Source organism: Ahaetulla prasina, chromosome 1 (assembly GCF_028640845.1).
Source record: "Ahaetulla prasina isolate Xishuangbanna chromosome 1, ASM2864084v1, whole genome shotgun sequence".
In the NCBI taxonomy this organism is placed as follows: domain Eukaryota; kingdom Metazoa; phylum Chordata; class Lepidosauria; order Squamata; family Colubridae; genus Ahaetulla; species Ahaetulla prasina.
The window spans coordinates 184,649,897-184,667,444 of NC_080539.1; the positions used below are offsets into that span (position 1 = coordinate 184,649,897).

The 17,548-nt window shown below is 47.6% G+C and overlaps 1 protein-coding gene across 9 annotated transcripts in view; it reads right to left on the bottom strand.

Annotated features, from left to right (window-relative positions):
• Positions 1-16,338, bottom strand: part of MLPH (melanophilin) — a 135,687-nt gene extending 119,349 nt beyond the window's left edge. For 3 of the 9 annotated variants that reach the window (XM_058184788.1, XM_058184779.1, XM_058184771.1), the window contains exon 1: positions 16,151-16,335. The gene's annotated coding sequence lies outside the window, so the exon portion shown is untranslated. Of the gene's footprint in view, positions 1-16,040 lie in introns of all 9 variants that reach the window. The other 6 variants (XM_058184814.1, XM_058184805.1, XM_058184763.1 and 3 more) reach the window with 6 other exon arrangements.
• Positions 16,339-17,548: the final 1,210 nt, after the last annotated feature.

The following is a 17,548-nucleotide window of genomic DNA, read 5'->3' on the forward strand; positions in this document are numbered from 1 at the left end:
ACAAGGAGCAGGATAAGTTAATTGGGCAAGGGGTGCTTGAGCCCACCAACCATTCTAAGTGGGAGACTCCTGTCGTCATTCCCATCAAACCAGAGATTCAGTACGCATCTGTGGTGATTTCAAATGCACATTGAACCGTGCTTTGCAGGGTAGTCCAACACCTTCTCCATTCTTTGAGCCAGGGATCTATCTTTGCTAAGCTAGATATGGCACAGGCGTATCAGCAGCTTCCTGTGGACGATGCCACGTCACTCACAGGGGCACCGCCTGCAGTTTGGGATCAGTGTGGTCCTGGGTTGTTTCAGAGCCTCATGGAGCAGCTATTGCAGGGTATACCTGGGGTCGTTCCATACGTTGATGACGTTTTGGTCTCTGCCACCAGCCGGGCTGCCCTCATTAGCCGCCTGTGACAGGTTCTCACCCGTTTCCAACAAACAGGCCTTAAGCTTAAAAGGTCTAAGTGTAAATTTGGGATGCCTAGGATCGAGTTCCTGGGGTTCTAATTGATGCTGACGGGTTGCACCCAACCCTGTCGAAGGTAGAGATGATAAAAAATGAACCTACTCCTACATGCAAAGCTGACTTGCAGGCTTTCTTGGGGCTCCTTAACTTTTATAGCGTGTTCCTACCCCATAAGGCTTTTGTGGCAGAGCCTCTTCATAGGTTGCTTGATGGTAGAACTCCTTGGTTGTGGGCAAGGCCCAAGCTTCTGCTTTCGCTGCTGTCAAGGCTCTCCTCACCTCGGATGCCGTGTTGGTCCAATACAGCGACAGTGTCCCCCTTACTCTGGCTTGTGATGACTCTCCATATGGCATGGGGCTGTTTTGAGCCCCCTACTGCCAAATGGATCTGAGGCTCCAATTGCCTATTTTTCTCAGACTCTTTCATTGGCAGAGCGGAATTATAGTCAACTAGACAAGGAGGCTCTGGCCATTGTAGCTGCTGTTAAATGGTTTCATGACTACATTTATGGCCGGTTTTTCCAACTGATCACTGACCATAAGCCTCTTTTGGGGTTGTTAGCCGGTGACAAACAGACCTCTCAGATTATGTCCCCTTGCCTATCTAGATGGTTTATTTTCTTGGCAGCATACAATTATCAGTTGAGCTATCGCCCAGGGAAAGAGCTCTCCAATGCAGATGGACTTAGCCATTTTCCTCTCCCTCTGGGAATCAAGGACCCTGCCTCATCCGTTTTCTTGGTGGATGAGCTTCCTGCCCTGATGACTGCAGCTGATATTGCGTATCATTCCAAGTGTGACACTACTCTTGTGCAGGTTCTGGATTGGGAGCAACGGGGGTGGCCACAGGACCGCCTGCTGGGGGAATTCCAACCCTATAAGACTAGAAAGCATGAGCTGTCCGTCTTGAGGGGCTGCTTATTGTGGGGCAGTCGGGTAGGGGTTCCTCCTCCCTTATGCACCTCTGTATTACAATACCTACAAGAAGGACCGCTCTAGGCCAGTTACATTTGGTGGCTTAGATTGGATCAGGCCATCTCGGAATGGGTAGAGAATTGCCAGAGTTGCTAACTGTCCCAGGAAGTGCCACCCGCGGCCACGCCTACGGAGTGGGAGGCCCCCAGGAGTCCTTGGTCCCAGGTTCATATTGACCTGGCTGGCCCGGTCCATGGGCACAACTTCCTGATAGTGGTTGATGCATACTCTAACTGGATGAAGGCAGTTCTCATGGCATCGACTTCTGAGGCTGTCAACGGGGCGCTGGGCAAACTGTTTGCCACCCACGGTGTGCCTGATATAGTAGTTTCAGATAACGTTCGTTTTCCAGATGTTCATGGCAGGTTTGGACATCAGGCATGCCCAGGTTGCGCCCTACCATCCGGCCAGCAATGGCTGGGCTGAATGAGCTGTCCAGTTCATTAAGGATGCTCTGACCCGGTTCGGGTCGGGGAAATGGCAGGAGAAACAAGGAAAATACCTCCTGGCACAACATACTACCCCATGCCCGATAACCAACGCAGCCCAGCTGAGGTTCTCATGGGCCAGCGCCTGCAAACGACCATAGTCAGGTTGCATCCCGATTACCCTTCCGATACTCCACTGGACTCGACCAGCCGCATCAGGACCTTCACTGAGGGGGAAAGGGTTTTTTTTCAGAACCACGAAGGTGATCCTGTTGTGCCTCGTCCGCTTTCCCCGCAGCCGGGCCCGTCTTATCTGCTTCCGAACGCTGAGGAATGTCCTAGCATGCCTCCCGGCCCCAGCCCTGGCTCCATGCCCAGACAGGCCGAAGAAGAAGAAGTGCCTCCAGCCCCCAGCCCTGGCTCCATGCCCAGGCAAACGGAGCAACTAGACCCCTCCCCCTCCCCCACAGCATGTGAGCCTGAGGAAGGTCAATTACCAACAGCTGCAGACTGGAGTGACCCTCGCTTCAGGAGAATTGATAAGAAAGAAAGGAGGGGCAGGCCTGGATAAGTGCTGAGTCATGGAGCCACACCCCATGGCCTATATAAAGGATCTGCTTTCTGGCATTCTCTGAGTCAGGCAAAGTCTAAACATATCTTGCTGAAGTCACTTTCTGGTCTCCTGCCTGCCTTGAGAACTTTGCTAGGACTTTGGCAGAGCTGCAGAGGCACGCCTGATTCAGATTTCCCTGACCCGGCCGTCAGCGGAGGAATGGGACATGACATCTTGCCTGACTCCCACACATCTACACCACAAGATGGATCAGCAACAGCTGGCGCAGATTGTGCAGTAGCTACAAGCAGATAACCAGCAACTGCAACAACAAGTCACCCAGCTGACTGCTCAACTGGCTGCTGGGAATGCCCCAGCAGTCCAACCTCCTCCTCCTCCTCCTCAGCGCCACAGCCTGGTACCGGTGCCGGAGAAGTTCTCAGGACGGATGGAGATGTTCCCGGCCTTCATGGCCCAGTGCCAGACCTACATGGCAATGCGGCCGGGGGACTTTCCAGATGACCGGGCCAGGGTGGCCTTCATGATGAACCTGTTGTCTGGCCAGGCTGCTCAGTGGGCCACTCCTTTGGTGCTCAGGGACAGCCCCTTGCTGGCGGACTACCAGGGGTTCTGGGGGCAACTGCGCCTAATGTATGAGGACCCTGTGCGGGCCCAGGCGGCCGCCCGGCGCCTAGGAGAGATCCAACAAGGGCCGCGCCCCCTCCAGGAGTACATCGCTGAATTCCGGTTGCTGTGCCACGATTCGGACTGGAACGACACAGCACTGGCGGGCGCGTTCCAGAGGGGCCTTTCGGAAGAGATCCAGGACGAGCTGGCTCGGGTGGAGGCACCACGGACCCTCGTTGACCTGGTGCCCCTTTGCCTGTGCCTCGACACCCGTCTCCAGCAACGCCCGTCCCGTCGCCGCCAGCAACCACCAAAGACCGTCGCACTCCTCGACCCGTGCCACCTCCGACCCGTGCCGCCCCGCGCTTCGTGGCAACCGCCGGGGAGCCCATGGATTTAGGAGTGGCCAGGCCTCGCCTGATGGCCCTGGAGTGGAGCTGGAGGCGCCAAGAAGGGCTGTGTTTGTACTATGGGGAGCCCAACCATTTCGCCGCCGCATGCCCCAGGAAGCACGGCGGAGCCCGTGCGCCCATCCCCGAATCCCGGCCAGTCGGGAAACGGGGCAAGCCCGGCCTAGGGGAAACCTTAGACCGGGCATGGACCAAGCACCCGCCAGACACAGCCGTGGACCCCGGGCCCCCTCGGCACCTGATTTTGGACACCCGGGTGTGGGTGGGTGACCGGCCGGAGGGGATCCCGGCGCACGCGCTGGTGGACTCGGGGGCCACCACGAACTTTATGGACCGGGCCTTCATGGACCATTTTGGGGTCCCCTTGGTACCGGTGGACCCTCCAATGAGCGTCGAGACCATCGACGGGAGGGAGCTGGTGGCCGGACCCATTAACTTCGCCACGCAGCCCTTGTGCCTCGCCATCGGGGACCACGATGAGGCGATTCGCTTCTACGTGACGGCGGACCTCCCCTTCCCGGTGATCGTCAGACTGGCCTGGCTGCGGACTCACGACCCTCAGGTGGCCTGGTCGCGGAACGGCATCTCGTTCCCCAGCCTGCAGTGCATCGACCACATCTGCCACACCTGCGCCGGCCAGGACATCTTCACCCCGGCTGTCGCTGTGCCCCGAGCTGCACGACTTCGCTGACGTCTTCAGCGAAAAGGAGGCGGACCGCTTGCCCCCGCACCGGCCCTACGACTGCCCCGTGGACCTGCAGCCCAGCGCTCCGCTGCCAACGGGACACCTGTATTCCATGTCCGAGCCAGAGTTGGCAGCCCTCAGGGACTTTCTGGACAAAAACTTGGCCCGAGGGTTCATCCGGCCTTCCAAGTCCCCTCTGTCGGCCCCGGTCCTCTTCGTGAAAAAGAAGACGGGGGATTTTCGCCTGTATTGCGACTACCGCCGGCTGAACGCCATCACGGTGCGGAATCGCTACCCCCTGCCGCTCATCCTGGAGCTGATGGACCGGCTGCGGGAGACCTCCATCTTTACCAAGCTCGATTTCCGGGGGGCCTACAACCTGGTGTGGATGCGTGAAGGGGACGAGTGGAAGACAGCGTTCGGCACCTGGTACGGACACTATGAGTACATGGTCATGCCTTTCGGGCTGACCAACGCCCCCGCCGTCTTCCAACATTTTATGAACGATGTGTTCCGGGACATGTTGGATCGGTTTGTGGTGATCTACCTGAATGACATCCTGGTCTACTCCCAGTCCAGGGGAAGTCAACTCCAGCACCTCCGCCTTGTCCTGCAGCGCCTGCGGGAGCACCAGCTCTACACCAAGCTGGAGAAGTGCTTTTTCCTCCGGACGTCCATCGAGTTCCTCGGGCACATCATCTCACCCGAGGGGATCGCCATGGACCCGCGCAAGGTGGAGGCCCTGTGCAGCTGGGAAGCCCCGTGTCGGGTGAAGGATGTCCAGTAGCTGCTGGGCTTCGCCAATTACTATCGGACCTTCATCCCGGGCTTCGCCATGCTGACGGCTCCGCTCACCCAGCTCCTCCAGAAGAAGGTCCCATTCAGGTGGGGTCCCCCGCAGGAGGAGGCCTTCACGGCTCTCAAGAAGACTTTCGTCACGGAGTCCATCCTGCGACATCCCAACCCACACCGTTGGAGACGCCCTCGGACCGGTGCTGCTACAGGCCCCAACGGATGGTGGCACTCTTTTTCCCTGCGCGTGCTACTCGCGGAAGCTCAACCCTTCCGAGCACAACTATACCATCTGGGAAAAGGAGTTGGTGGCTATCAAGGCCGCGTTCAAGGCGTGGCAGCACCACCTGGAGGGGGCCCAGCATCAGGTAGAGGTCCGAACGGACCATCGGAACCTTGAACACCTCACCACGGCTCGGAAGTTGAACCAGCAGCAGATCCGGTGGTCGCTGTTCTTCGCCCGGTTCAACTTCCGCGTAACCTATATCCCCAGGGGCCACAACCGGAGGGCGGACGCCCTGTCCCGTAAGCCGGAGTACCTGAGCTCCCAAGACCCTCTTCCTCCATGGACAGTGCTGCCGGCAGAAGCCTTGGCCACTGCCTGGGAACCAGTGGACTTACGGGCCCGGGTGCGAGAGGCGCAGCGCCAAGACGCCTGGTCTCAGCAGCGGCGAGCGGAGGCGGGCCCCACCTCTCCGTGGACATTGGAAGACGACATGCTCAAGTTCCGGGGGCGGTTGTATGTGCCCACGGGGCCGCTCCGGTTCCTCGCCCTGGCCCAGTGCCACGATAACCCTGCCGCGGGCCATTTCGGGTTTTTCAAGAATCTCAACCTGGTGACGCGGACCTTCTGGTGGCCCCGGGTGCGGCATGATGTCCATGCCTACGTGACGTCCTGCGTGCCGTGCTGGCAAGCCAAGGCCGCTATGGGGGCCCCTCCCGGTCTCCTCCAGCCCTTACCGACTCCTGACAGACCCTGGGGGACGATTTCCATGGACTTCCTGACGGACCTGCCGCCGTCCTCAGCGTTCACCACGGTGCTGGTGGTGGTGGACATGCTCACCAAGATGGCACACTTCATCCCGTGCCGCGGACTGCCCACCGCCACCAAGACGGCCCGTCTCTTCTTGCAGCACGTCTTTCACCTCCACGGTCTGCCAGACAGGATGGTGTCGGACCGTGGAGTGCAGTTCACGGCTCGCTTTTGGAAGAGCCTGATGGCCGCATTGGAGGTGCAGGTGTGCCTGTCGTCGGCGCACCATCCGGAGACCGACGGCGGGACGGAGAAGGTCATCGGCGTCCTAGAGCAGTACCTCCGGTTCTTCGTGAACCAGCAGCAGGACAACTGGGCCGAGTACCTGTCCCTGGTGGAGTTCACCTTCAACAATTCCCAACACACCTCCACCCAGACCACCCCGTTCCTGGCCAACTTGGGGTACCATCCGCGGCTCTTCCCTCTGGCGCCCCCGGACTCCCCGGTTCCCAAGACGCAGTCCTTTCTCTCCGAGTTGCACGATGTCCAGCAGATGGTGCGTCGGCAGCTGAATCGGGCAAAGGACTACAAGCGGGTCGCCGATCGTTCCCGACGGGCAACACCCTCGATGGCGGTCGGAGACCACGTGTGGCTTTCCACAAAGCATCTCCCGTCCGACCGGCCGGCGAGGAAACTCGACCACCGGTTCATCAGTCCGTTCCCCGTCGAGGCGGTCATCAATCCGGTGGCCTACCGGCTGAGTCTGCCGCGTTCCATGTGGATCCATCCCGTCTTCCACCGGTCCTTGCTGGTCCCTGAGGCCCCGCCGTGTCTCCTCCGGCGCCCGACGCCGCCAAGGACGGGGTGGAGGAGTACGAGGTGCACAGCATACGCGACTCCCGCTGGCTGAAGGGGCGCTTCCAATACCTGGTTGCGTGGCAGGTGTACGGGACCGAGTTCACCTGGGTCGACGCCTCCGATGTCCACGCCCCGGACCTGGTGCGGGCCTTCCACGAGCAGAACCCGGCCCAACCACATCCCGATCGTCAGCCCGGGGGAAGGGCCCTGCGGTGAGGGATAGTGTTGTGCCTCGTCCGCTTTCCCCGCAGCCGGGCCCGTCTTATCTGCTTCCGAACGCTGAGGAATGTCCTAGCATGCCTCCCGGCTCCAGCCCTGGCTCCATGCCCAGGCAAACGGAGCAACTATACCCCTCCCCCTCCCCCACAGCATGTGAGCCTGAGGAAGGTCAATTACCAACAGCTGCAGACTGGAGTGACCCTCGCTTCAGGAGAATTGATAGGCGGCGTCAGCAAAAGGAAGGGAGTGGCAAGCCTGGATAAGTGCTGAGTCATGGAGCCACACCCCATGGCCTATATAAAGGATCTGCTTTCTGGCATTCTCTGAGTCGGGCAAAGTCTACCTTATCTTGCTGAAGTCACTTTCTGGTCTCCTGCCCACCTTGAGAACTTTGCTAGGACTTTGGCAGAGCTGCAGAGGCACGCCTGATTCGGATTTCCCTGACCCGGCCGTCAGCGGAGGAGTGGGACACGACAGATCCCTTGTGGTTGCCCGGCCAAATTGTCCTAGTAACGGGCCCCCATTCTTACAGGGTGGAGCTCGAGGATGGGCAGATTTGGCGGCATCATGTGGACCAGATTCAGGGACGTAAATTCACTGCCCCTGCAATAAACCAGCACTCATCAGCCAGGACTACTGATGGGTCACCTCCGGCTCCTACTCTTCAGCCAGTCGGCGTTTTCAACGCACCGCTACAAATAAGTTTTCCGACGGCCGACTTACCGGATGACTGAACTCTTCTTTCGTCGGCCAGCCCTCCGGAGGTGCTACCTTCACCAGCCCTGGTTCTCTCTGCGGTTCCAGAACTACCTCCTCCTATTCAACCTGGCGGAAGCCCTGAACTGATCGATCAGGACGATTGCGCAGGCATCCCACATATTTGCAGTATTACGCATGTGCCATCAAAGGGGGGGAGGAGTGCAGCGTATGTAGCCACGCCTCTGCCTGGCAACATAGAAACGTTGCCTATTGACTGCGATGCTACCCCTCAGGCGGTAGGACAAATGAGCGCCGTCATTGGCCAACAGCTTCTATATAAATAGCAGCTGTGACAGAAAGTTGTGTTCTCTGGTTAATTCTGCTTTTTACTTGCCGTTCACTTATTTCAATTGCCTGTAACTCATTAATAGAGTTATTGCTTTAACCGTCAAGCCTCCATTCCTTCCTTCATTCCTCAAATGAAGCACATCTAAACACAAAACGGGGGCCAGGGCAATGCATGCGAGTAGCGGCAAGCGGCCGCAGAAGGCAAGGCAGGTGACGGGGTGTGTGAGTAAGTAGAGCACCTTCACCCCCCATCCCCAACCTAGCTTATTTTTTACCTGTGTGCCTCGGCCCACCCCCTGCACCTTGGGGTGGGTGGGGTCTTAATTAGGGCTAATTTTGTGGGTGGGGCTTAATTTGATCACATGCGTGATAGGGCTTCTTTTCAGGGTGGGTCGTCATTTTGGAGAAACACGGTATCACATAGAATACATCCAAGAACTGTCCCCTATAATGGAATATCAGATTTAATATTAATGTTATGAAAATATTGCTGAAGGTAAGAGTAACTCCACCCTAAGGCCAAAGACCAAGCATGGGCTATTTAGCATGATGAGGAACAAACTCCCCTAATTCATCTAGAATTGTTTTCAAATATTTTATAACTGTGAATTAATATCAACTAACCTATAGATTTTTTAAAAAATAGACTACTATTTACTGAATTTAAAATCATGGAACTAAAGTAAGCAATTTGGTAAAACAGTCGCAGATCAAGTAGGAAAATAGAAAGCAAAGCATCATTATCAACTAGAGGAAATAGTTTCTGTCATGTTTTCTTTCTTTTTTTAAAAAATTTTTTATTAAAGTTTTCTTCATTTTATATCACAATTTTGATCTTTACAGAGCTCCCGTATCAGTATATTTCTTAAGTACATACAAATTATTTTCCTTATTCTTCCTTTCCTTTCCTATACATAACTATTCTATACAATGCATTGATATTGCATATAATATCCTTTATTGTCACATCTTAATTTACTTTTTTTTTCAGGGACGCGGTGGCTCAGGGGCTAGGATGTTGAGCTTGTCGATCGAAAAGGTTGGCAGCTCAGTGGTTCGAATGCCTAGTGCTGCCGTGTAATGGGATGAGCTCCCGTTACTTGTCCCAGCTTCTGCCAACCTAGCAGTTTCGAAAGCACATAAAAATGCAAATAGAAAAAATAGGGACCACCTTTGGTGGGAAGGTAACTGTGTTCCGTGCACCTCTGGATTTGAGTCATGCCGGCCACATGACCACGGAGATGTCTTCGGACAGCGCTGGCTCTTCGGCTTTGAAACGGAGATGAGCACCACCCCCTAGAGTTGGCAACGACTAGCACATATGTGCAAGGGGAACCTTTACCTTAATTTACCTTTATATCCTTATTCTTTGCTTCTAACCGATTATACCATGTATCCCAAATCAGATGGTATTCTGTTTCATCTTTCTTTTATTTCCATTGTTAGCCTGTCCATCTCCGCACATTCTAACACTTTTTTTATCACCATTTTATCAGAGTACTATCGTTTTTCCAGTATTGTGCATAGATGATTCTAGCTCCTGTTATTATGTGTAATATGATATAATGAACTTTTTTTTACTATAATTTCCCCTTCGGACATGTTTCCTTGTAGGAACTTGAGTATAATCAATGAAGTCAGCATAGAGATCCCATGAGGGAAATAGGAACATTTGTCTACTAACTGGTGTACTGGACAGTGGCTAAGTGGCTAGCTGGTCCTATAGCTAGGTTTTTAGCAACTCTAGGGGATCTCTACTATGTACAATCCTTTGTTCAGAGACATTTTGGGGGACATGACAGAGTTCTCAATTCTAGGGTCTTCATAATAGAATGCCTCTACCCTTCTTTTATGCAGCTCCTTCTTCCCTCAAGGGCTTTTGGGGATGTGGTATTCCAATTTTTGTTTGGTTGATAATACCGTAATATTCTTTCCTTTTGTATCTGTCACCCAATCATTACAATTCAGCCCACTGAAGATGTTTAAAGGATATCTTTAATAACAGGAAGGCAGTGACATACATGTCTGTCAGAAACAGGTTTACATCCAGTCTACTTAAGAGATAATATAGAAAAGATGGGGCAACTATGTTTCACACACATACACACACAAAACTTTATGTGTGTTTTTAGATGTACTATCTCTGAATTTTACATCAAAAAGGTGTGAAATTAAAGGAACTTTGAGACATAATGTCTCCGGCAATATTTTGTTGAGAGAAGCAAAACTTGGTCATCTTGTACAGCTTGTTGTGCTCTATTGAACAAAATAATAAAAACATTCCCATGATAATTGGGAGGAAATTTGGCCAAAAATGACTGTGGCATGAAAAAAAGGGTAAAGTTTGGCTTCCTATATCTCTGGCAGGAAAGGTATGAGAAACATGAAACTTTGTGCGTAAAAACTTAGCAACACAAAATTGTTGAATATAAAATTTCATTCTACTGTTTTCCAATAGTTCACAAATTGAGTGTAAAGTTGACAGTTGTTTCTCTAAGTCGTTGAAATCTTAGTCATACTGTTGAAGGCTACAGTATCAGGTCATATAAATGACTATATCTCTGCAAGTATTGCATCAGGAAACGTAACACTTTACCCATGTTCATTGGGGACGGTGTGTGCATGTTCACACCAAATTTCATCAAAATCTGTGATGGTCGACCTGGGCGCTTTCCTGAAATCAGACCACTTGACATGGAATGACCCTTCTCTCTTTCGTTAGTTTCCATCCATTGCTTCTTGTCTTGCCTTGAGGACTTCTGGAAAATAGTTTGACTCCCTCTTCTATGTGGCCACCCCTGAGATATTGGAACACTGCTATCATGTCACCCCAGTCCTTTTCATTAAACTAGTCATACCCAATTCCAGCAACTGTTCTTTACATGTTTTAGTCTCCAGTCCCCTAATCATCTTTGTTGCTCTTCTCTGCATTCTTTCTAGGGTTTCAACAACTAAAACTGGATGCAGTATTCCAAATGTGGCCTTACCAAGGCATTATAAAGTAGAATTAACAGTTCATGTGATCTTCATTATATCCCTGTTTATGCAGTCTAGAACTCTAAGCTAACAGCTTTTTTGGCAGCTGCAGCACACTGTTGGTTCGTATTTAAATGATTATCTGCTAGGACTCTGAGATCCCTCTCACAGTTATTACTATTGAGCAAGGTACCACAAATACTGTACCTATGCATTTTGTTTTTCTTGTTTCAATGTAGAACCTTACTTTTTTTCACCATTGAATTTCATTTTGTTAGATAGCGCCCAATGTTCAAGTCTGTCAAGATCCTTCTGTATCTTAAGCCTATCTTCTGGAGTGTTGGCTATTCCTGCCAGCTTGGTGTCATCTGCAAATTTGATGAGTTCCCATCTATCCCCTTATCCAAATCATTGATGAAGTTGTGAAGAGTACAGGGACTAAAACAGAGCCTTAGTGTACCCCAATGCATATTTCCCTCCATGTAAATGCAGTTCCATTGAGGACTACATGTTGAGTGCAATTGGTCAGCCAATTACGAATCCATCTGGTGGTGATCCTGTCTATCCCACATTTTTCTCTTATCAAGTAGTAGATTAGGGTCTACTTTATTTTAGGCAGGGAGAATGTTGCAGTGTCTCTGCAGTTGTCGTAAAGGTGAATGACTGCCATATGCTGCAACATTTGTAACTTTGGGACTGTATTGTAAGTACTTTTGGGAGGGGTGTCATAACTTTGAAACATCGCTAAGTGAGCTGTCGTAACTCAAGGACTACCTGTACTAGGGAAAAAAGTCTGTATAAACAATTTTATCTATTTATTTATATTCAATTTGAAGATCATATCTATGAATTAATGGTTGCCACTCATGCGTTCCTCCCATATTAATATGGAGCTGCCCCTACACAAATAAATATGTAATGTTCTGCTTGAATGAGCAAATATTGTCACATGGAATTTGATTTTTAGATTCATCAATCTGCCTGTTTACTTGGATATGATTAGAAACACAGCTATTTACCTAATTTATCAACAGGAAGCCATGTTACTGGCAGTTACATGTGATATATTTTGCTCATTAGACAGCACATAATAAAGAGCATAATGGATCTTATGATAAGATATTACACATGGCTGGTAAGTAACTTAAAGTTGAATGTCTGAATCTCAACTTCCAAACCACCATATTTAGATATGAAGAGAGAAATATATCAAACCAATCTTTTATGCTTCTTCAATTTCTGCCATTTATTAAATACACTCTCTGCTTAACCAGGCCTAATAAAGCAATAATGTTTTAAAACCCTTGTTAGGGTTTTTAAGTCAGATTATGTTAAATAATGGAACTTCATAATTTTATTAGCCTTCAGCAAATTATCGATGCAGGTCCTTTAACTCATTATTATTTGTGCATTTACATTATATTTTCATTTTTAATCAGTTCTATTGTGCTATGTGTATTAGTTGGTGATCCAGATTTTGGATAATGCAATATTCTTTTTGTGGTGTGTCCTGTACATTTACAACTTATTACAATCAGGGTAACGTATCACTCCAGATTAGTATTAAAATTTCTCTTGCTGAGACATCTGTTAAGTGAGTTTTGCCTCATTTTAGGACTTCTCTTGCCACAGTTGTTAAGTGAATCACTGCAATTGTTAAGTTAGTGACACAGTTGTTCAGTGAATCTGGCTTTCCCATTGACTATGCTTGTCAGAAGATCACAAAAGGTGATGACATAACCCTGGGACACTGCAACCATCATACACAAGCCAGTTGCCAAGCATCTGAATTTTGAGTATGTGACCACAGGGATGCCACAATGGTTGTAAGTGTAAAAAATGGTCATAAGTCATTTTTTTCAGTGCTATTGTACCTTCAAACAGTCACTAAATGAACTGTAATTTTTTTTTGCTAAAGTCTTAATAATTTATTTGAAACAATAGCAGGGGTATTCCCCACAAAAGGGGGCTCCTGTCTTTAAACAAAAATGGCTAAATAAACATACTATGACTGAACATTTTATTGAATTTTCTCCTAAAATAACCAAATTAAGATAGTTTAATAAAAAGTTTTGAAGTGAGAAGCTCAGAAGATAACCCCACCCCCCTCCATTAATGGATCTTTCATAAAAATTAAGTCTGTCTACAGGTAGTTTTCAACCAGTCACTTGGCCATCATTCGAAGTTTCAATGCACATATTGGGAGGGTATTAACAACCCAAATTTAAAATTCCAATGGTTACCCCACCACAGTCACGTAATCGGATTTTGGACACTCGGCAACCAGATTACAATTATATCTGTTTCTACCATAATACACACTGGATGACTGCAATTAATGATGGTTTTGCAAAAAACTGGCATTTCTGTTTTTCAGGAAAATTGGCTCATAGCTTAACAATTACCACAAAAATTCCACGGTTAAATGGTTAATTTCATTTTTCTGAATAAAACCAAATAGAAAATACAGACATTTACCGTTATCCAATGGAGAAGATCAAAATGATCAGTCCAAAGTGAATCAGGCAAACTCCAAAGCTCTCAGTCAGTTTCTTGCATTACATCAATACATTCTCACAGCAAAGGTGAACTAGTTTGGTCTAGTGGTTAAGGCACCAGAGTAAAAAGTGAGAGATTGTGAGTTCGAGTTCCCCCTTGGGTATGAAAACCAGCTGGATAACTTGGGGCCAGTCATTCTCTCAGCTCAACCCACCTCACAGATTTGTTGTTGGAAAGAAAATAGGAAAAGGAAGTTGTGTTGAATATGTTCACCACCTTGAATTATTTGTAAAAGTAATAAAGGAAGAATACAAACCATCAAATAAATAATCATTATGACTTGTAATACCATTGCCCTCAGACAATATACTGTATATCAGGAGTTTGCTCCTAATTTGATGACCATTTCTGAACCTGAACACTACATGGAGTAACTAAATAGCAATTATTTGTCATAGAACAGAAACCTCATTTCATATGTTGCAGATTTTCCTTTGCATCTTTTAACACCTGTCAGATTCTAAATGTTCCACAATGATATTCTATTTGTCAGAAGGGATTTAACATTTTGGCCTTGTTTGAAGTGTATGGTGGGGGGCGGGGGGAGATTTAGAAGGAATTTTTAGGGAAAACTAGGAACCTCAAGCTTCCGAAAAAAGCAGTAGAGTGTCTAACTCCTGGTCCCCTAGGACAGGTCTGTGAAACTGGTGGCCCACGGGCCAGATGCATCATGTGCAGGCTACACCCACCCTGGCTCCACAAAAGCAAAAAAACATTGTGATAGGTCACATGATGCGAGTTTGACACCCGTGCCCTAGGGCCTTCCCATCATAGAAGGTAAGAATTAGTTAATAATGGTTGAGAGAAGTTATGTCATGGGTCAAAATTCCACAAAATATATTAAATATGATTTTTGGTAGTACATCTGTCATGCAGGATTCAGCATATTAAAATATGGCTACTATACCATTATTTGCAGATTCTTGTAATATAAACTCTACACAGTATTCCCAAGAATGGCATTTTAGAGCTCTATCGGATCATTTTATATCCAATAAAAACATTGTCATGACTATCATGGCTAAAATGACTGACATTTTATCCATTCTTTCTAAGGAAAAGATCAATCCAAAATTTATTTACACACCTGATTGACCTTGGGATTAGATTAGTGTTATATTCATCTTCAATGTTTATTTTCAATGGATCTACATGCAGAAAGAGGGCTTAAATATCCATTTATAAATCAATGGTCCTCTCTGTTCAGATGCATAATTCAATGCAATGAAACACACAAACTTGTTTCTTGCCAGGGATTGCCAAGTCATCCTATAACTACAGTGGAAAAAATGTAGTTACTCACTTCTATTTAGTCTAGACTCTAGTGTAAGTAAGCTAGACTTAACCACTTAATACTTTCTTTAATTTGCAATGAGCATCTCTTTTGTCCCAAGCTATATACAGAGGCAATTTCTACACTCACATGAACCATGTTCAGGATAGAGCCTCACAATGCTTAACAAAGCACACACATATTGAGACTGTGCCAACTAGGCTGGAGTCCAGGAAACCCTTCATTTTATTTGATTTCTCTGCTGGTTAAAAGCGAATAGAAAAAATGAGTTCATGCCACTGACACTTCAACTCAAAATGCCAAATATTTCTTCTGTCCAGTTAGGTAGTAACAGGTAGCCTGTTCTTGATTGCACTAGGATGGAAGATCATGAGAAAATCTAGCAGTTCAGTCCCTCAAGAGCCTTTGGGGCTCCGCAAATCAACAAAGAAAAACAAAATCCACAACAGGCAGGAAGGCAATGGCAAACCATTTCCATCTTGCTCCCAAGAAAACTGCTTGAATGTGTCTCTAGAGCCGAGTTCCACTTGCAACACATAATCAAAACAAAACGTTACCGAATTTTAGTAAAATAATTTACTTTTAATTAGGGTTATTAAAATAGCTAAAAAGTACTGGATCTGTAGGCCATTTGCTCAGACTTATTGGATTTGGACTGATTTGCAAACCTCAGTTTTCTGTTTGCCATTAAGTATTTTTGGCAGGCTAATGTAATTTACAAGATCAGTTTTCTTGTTTAATTTGTAAATAGGCAGGGTGGGCCTGCTGATGGACTTTCCAAGCACTCTGGCCAATTTTTTCAGATAAAGCACTTGAGAAAGATTTGTTTTCATGCTTTGCATTCATTGATCAAGAGATATTAGTAATGGCTGATACAATGAACATTTAGTAATAATTTATGTTTTTCATTTTCGGAAAAGAAAATGAGCATCATGCCACTTTTGATCTCCTGGATACTCTTTGCAATGCCCCCGTTTAGCTGAAATCTATTATGTAAAAGGGGGTAATCCTTTTTCTGATCCTAAAATCAGAGAACAATGCTAGTTACCAACTGCAATACTGCAGTTGGTGCGAGGATTTCAGAGTTAGCCTCGGTTCTCGAGGAAAAAGGACACGAAGGGTGCAGAGCCTCTACTTACAAAGGTTCATTTCCCGCCACTTACTTTCAGTCACAGAGCCTTACCTTCAACTCGATCCCCCGCGTCTAGACTCCTGCCAGCTCAACGGTCAGTTCTACTGGGCAAAAGTCTTTAACAACATTTTAACTTGATACGGGCTGATTCTCTTTCTTACCTGGTGCTAATCTGTTGGCTGGGTATTAGCCAGACCTCTGTCTCTTTCCTGCTGTAAATCCTGTTAAAACGCGCACACAAAAAGTCTCTATCACATGCTTTCCACACTAAACTCCGATCTCTCTTCTAGCCTAGAGCTCCCCAGAACAAACCTCTAATCAGGCACAGCGGTCACATGGTCCGATTAGCACTTGACTCCGCGTGAACTTCCTGCAGAGCTGCCTCTTTCTGCAGGAGGGCCCAGCTCTGCGGTTAATCAGCTGCCCGGCATTGTCGTTTCCCCCCAAATGCCAGTGGGCACGGCTAGCTGGCAAGTCACTTTGCACAAAACGATTGTGAAGGTTGCAGAGGTTGTATGCATGATCCAAAGGGGACTTTTGCTTAGTGCTTTGCAAAAGAAATAAGGAACATTTTGTTGTTTTACTATAAGGGAACTTGAAAAAGCAATACGCCTCAATAGGTGAGCCTGCCAAACTCCATAGGTCATGATACTGAAACCTTCTATTCAGAGACGATGCAGTTCTGAATATAAATTGGTGGAACAAAACAACAGAAGAGACTAATTCTTCATGCCCTGCTTTAGTTTTTGGAAGTATCCAATTGCCCCACATTGGAAACAGAATGCTAGCTAGATCAGATGAATCCTGAACTTTTTTTTGCACCAACTTCTGTCCTTAAAATATAAATACAGCAAGGCAACTAAAGCCAGTTGCCAGATTGTTCCTATGCAAGTGACATACTGCACAGGTTTCTTTGGATGTAAAGGTATGGAAAATTACCTTCCCCAATATTATTCTGCAACATTCTTTTGAGTAAGTAAATGTGTACAGGATAATTAATACAGACATTGCATTGATTTATCTTTAGAAGGAAATCTGATCCTGCATTTCAAATCAGGAGGGAATAGGAAATTTGCAATATTTTGAACTGGTTATTCCTTAAGTCTTGAAGAGTCAAGACAGAGAAGCAGAGGACCTTTAAATTAGTTTTTTTTCTTTAAAAATATGCTTAGGGCTCGGCAACAGAAGAAGAACAAACTTTTATTTATAGTATTCATTGCTGTAAGCAAAAGAATGTGGAATTCAGTGTCTGTAAACTGTGGGCTTCCCTGACAATAGTATTTCTTCTTTCTTTATCCATCAAACCTATTTGCCTCCTTGATCAAATGCAACACATAAATTGACTTCATTGTTGGAATGCCTTCATGCTAGTAGCACTTGGCTTCAGAAGAGGAAGTTCTGTATAGGTAGTATACTGAATTTCTTTGATATCACTCTCATATTCATTATTGTGCAATGCTTGTTTGGAACTTATTAATGTAGATATATGCAACATCTGGAGTTGCAGAACAGTTGGTTTTGAGTTAATTCTTCAGTCACAAACAACAACACTGAGCCAG